Source organism: Microcebus murinus, chromosome 20 (genome assembly GCF_040939455.1).
Source record: "Microcebus murinus isolate Inina chromosome 20, M.murinus_Inina_mat1.0, whole genome shotgun sequence".
Lineage (NCBI taxonomy): Eukaryota > Metazoa > Chordata > Mammalia > Primates > Cheirogaleidae > Microcebus > Microcebus murinus.
The window spans coordinates 40,737,904-40,741,419 of NC_134123.1; the positions used below are offsets into that span (position 1 = coordinate 40,737,904).

General features: G+C 63.8%; 1 pseudogene; it reads right to left on the reverse strand.

Annotated features, from left to right (window-relative positions):
* Positions 1-119, reverse strand: LOC142862776 (uncharacterized; annotated as a pseudogene).
* Between the last annotated feature and the right edge of the window lie 3,397 nt (positions 120-3,516).

Sequence of the window (3,516 nt, forward strand, 5' to 3'; positions counted from 1 at the left end):
AGCCTACGGCACCCGGTATTCCCGGGCGGTCTCCCATCCAAGTACTAACCAGGCCCGACCCTGCTTAGCTTCGGAGATCAGACGAGACCGGGCGCGTTCAGGCCGGCTTGGCCGGAGACGGTGGAGGGCGCCCCTGCCCCGCTCAAGAAGCCGAGCCTCTCTGCGCTTCCCCTCGCCGGCCGGGTCCGGCGGGCTCCGCGGGACTGGGGAGAGGGGCGGGGCGGCGTGGGGGGCTGTCCACACACACACACACACACACGCGTGCGCGCGCGCGCGAGATGGGCCTCCACGGGTGGACCCGCCAAGGTGGAGACCTTCCAGCCCCCCTCCTCTCCTCGCCTCGCCTCCTTCACCTACCCGCCCCCCACCCCCAGCGCGCCGCCGCTGCTGACTGCGCACGCGCGCGCGGGGCGCTCGACCTTTGCCCCCAGCCAGGGGCCGCCCTCCCCCACAAACCCTTTCAGCTGTGCCCCCCGCCCTGTGCGTGGGCTGCCGCCTATTCCCCAGGGCCAGGGCTGGGGCACAGCGCATGGGGGAGGGGAGCGAGTGTAGGGGCGTCTCTCGGGATGTGTCCCATGGGTGGGGTGGGGTGGGGTGGGGTGGGGTGGGGTGGGGTGGTTTGGGGGGCTCTGAAGAAATCAATCCCCTCTGTCTCCTCCCTCTGGAAAACCCCCAAGCCCTTGGAGAACTGCGGGCACCGCTACCGTGGGGGCCGGACCCTGCTCTGTGTCCTTCTCTGGCCCGGTCCAAGGGGCCTGGGCCTGGCCCGGGGTGGATTGGACCCCAACCACCCCGGGGTGTGGACTTGCTAAAAATCGGCGATGAGCTATTGGATTCGAGCTTCATCTGGGTCATTTCACTAATGAATGCTCCGAAAAGAGTTTCCTAATACATCTGTGAGGGTGGCAACTGAAAGAGAAATTTAAAGCTGACAGAATAGGCGAGGAAAGGCACAGGAGATTTCCAAACCCAGTAAGGAAGCCTTTCCCGAAATGGAAGAAAGAAAGGAGCAAATGAAAACACCGGTAGCCCGCCGGGGTCAGAGTCTGCTCCTTAGAGAAAGTACCCTGACCAGGTTCACCCGTGGGTGGGTGGCGAGCTAGCGGCATTCAGAAGAGCGAGGCCCGCAGTCTGTGCAGAAGACACCTGCACTCGGGCGTGTGTGGCGGCACGATTCACAAGCAGCTCAGATGTTAAACCAAGGAGAAGCCAGGGAGTTCCCAACGCCCCAGGTGTCCTCAGCCCACGACTGGCTGCTGTGAAAATGCGAAGCCCGGGTCCCGGTCTCAGAGCAGGACAACCAGGAGGTGTGATGTACACCCCGGGGTTCCCAGGAGGATCAGGCTGAAGCTTGGACTTGGCCTCAAAGTGTCCCCTCGCCTGGCCACCCCCTTCCCCTTCCTGCTCCTCTACTCCTGGTGCCCCTCCACCCAGGGGCCAGACCTTAAACAGTCACCCGCAAGAGAATCCTGGTCCCAAAGAAGCCTTCTGGGGGACCCGTGCTGAGAGAGGTTGTGGGCATGGCCCGCTGGGGCTCTGCCCGACCCAGGTCTGGGAGATGCAACCTCCCAGCTCTGGGTCCCTGCAGGAAGTGTCGGCAAGAACAGGGCCAGTCCTCCAAAGGCCCAGGTGCAGGGAGCCCAGGCCAAGCAGCCTGTGGAAGAAGCCACATGCCGTGCCACCCCGGGAACACGACTGTAGGTCACGGCCCCTGCCACCTCCTCCTCCTCCTCCTCCTCCTCCTGCTCCTCCTCCTCTCCCCGACATGGAGCAGGGCTCAGAGACACCTCAGACGCTGCTAGCAAAGTCCAAAGGGCATCGGTTGCTCCTCCAAAGCGCACCCCCGACCCCCAGCAGGCCGCGTTGTCCAGCCAGCCCCTGGGCCTCCCCGGGGTGCCCGGCACAAAAGTGCAGACACCCACCTGACTGGCAATATCAGCTTGAGGACGTTTCTGCCACTCTAAGGACCCGCAGGCCAGCTGGGCCTCCGGGCAGGCAGGACAGAGAGCCCCGGAATCCGACGCGGCGGAGAGCTGGGTGTACGTCCCCACCAGGAGGCGGTCCCCACCTCCACGGCTCTCCCCTCGCGGGGAGCGGCAGCCGCAGGGCCTCAGAGAAGACACCAGGCTGGGCCCCCGCGGCACAGTGGGGGCACGTGCCCCGCGCGAGACTGCTGCGGCCGCCCTGCTGCCGGGTTCCTGGAGGGCTTCCTGGAAGCAGCGTCCACACCAAGCCCTTGGAAGGCCCAGGCGACGGAGGAGCCCGAGGTGGGGAGGAGCGAGTCAGGCAGGGGCCAAGGTGATGGGCCGGGCGGGGAGGAGCGTGTCACGCAGGGGCAGAGGACGGTGACAGGCCGGGCGGGAAGGAGCCGGTCAGGCAGGGGACCAGGACAGTGACGGGCCTGGCGGGGGAGGAGCGCCTCAGGCTGGGGCAGAGGAGACTGGGCTGGGTAGGGGTCAGGGTTACAGTTAGGGCGCCATTCACAATCGCAAAGATGTGGAAGCGCCCCGAGTGCCCATCGATCCACGGGTGCATTAATGAAATGTGGCGCGTGGACACCACGGAGTGCCGTTCAGCTATGAGGAACAGCGGTGAGAGGGCACCTCTCGTGTTCTCCCGGCCAGAGCTGGAACCCGTTCCAGTAAGCCAAGTGTCCCAAGAACGGACACAAGAGCGCCACGTGCGCGCGCTCGCCGGCAGATTGGTAGGAACCGATGGACACCTAAGTGGACACAGAGGAATCGCCTTCATCGGGTGGGTGTCGGGCGGGCGTGGGGAGGGGATGGGCGTGCACATCCATTAGGAATGGGGTGGGTGCGCACCAACCGGGGCATGGGCGCACTTGAAGCTCTGACCCGAGGGGGGAGGCGGGGACAGGGCGATGCAGCTGACCTTAACATTGGTACCCCCACCATACGCTGGGAGAAAATGAGAAATAAATGAATCAGAAAACGGGGGGGAGGGGGGCACGGGCAATACATGTCACCTCAATACGTGGACTCCCATGATCTGCTCGGAGAGAGAGAGAAAAGGAAATGTAATCATAGAGATAAGAGACACCTTTTCAGAAAATGAATCCGAAAAGAAAAGTAAAATGAGGCCTGTGGAGCAGGTCTGCGTGTGACTCCGGATCCCCCAACATCCAGTGCCACCACCAAAGATTCCTACGTGTAGCCCGTAGAACCCCAAAAGCAACGGGACGAGTTCTGGTCACATACTCGCTCAAAATGACGTCCTGGAATTCTCCTGGAACTCCCTCCCCTCTCAGCCTCTCAAGGTTTCCTCCAGCGTGTCGGTTCCCACAGACCAGACCTTTGGTCTGACACCTGACAGTCCAGATGCCACGCATGCTGCCGCGTGGCGGCGGTGTCACGGCTCGGGACAAGAGGAGGCCCCACGGTGCGGGCTGGGGCGCCAGGCACCGCGACGGGCGCTGAGGGTGGGGGTGATCCCCCGGACCGCCGCCGCGCTCCCAGAAAGGGGACAGAACAAGAGGCAAAAAACAAAAAAAACAAA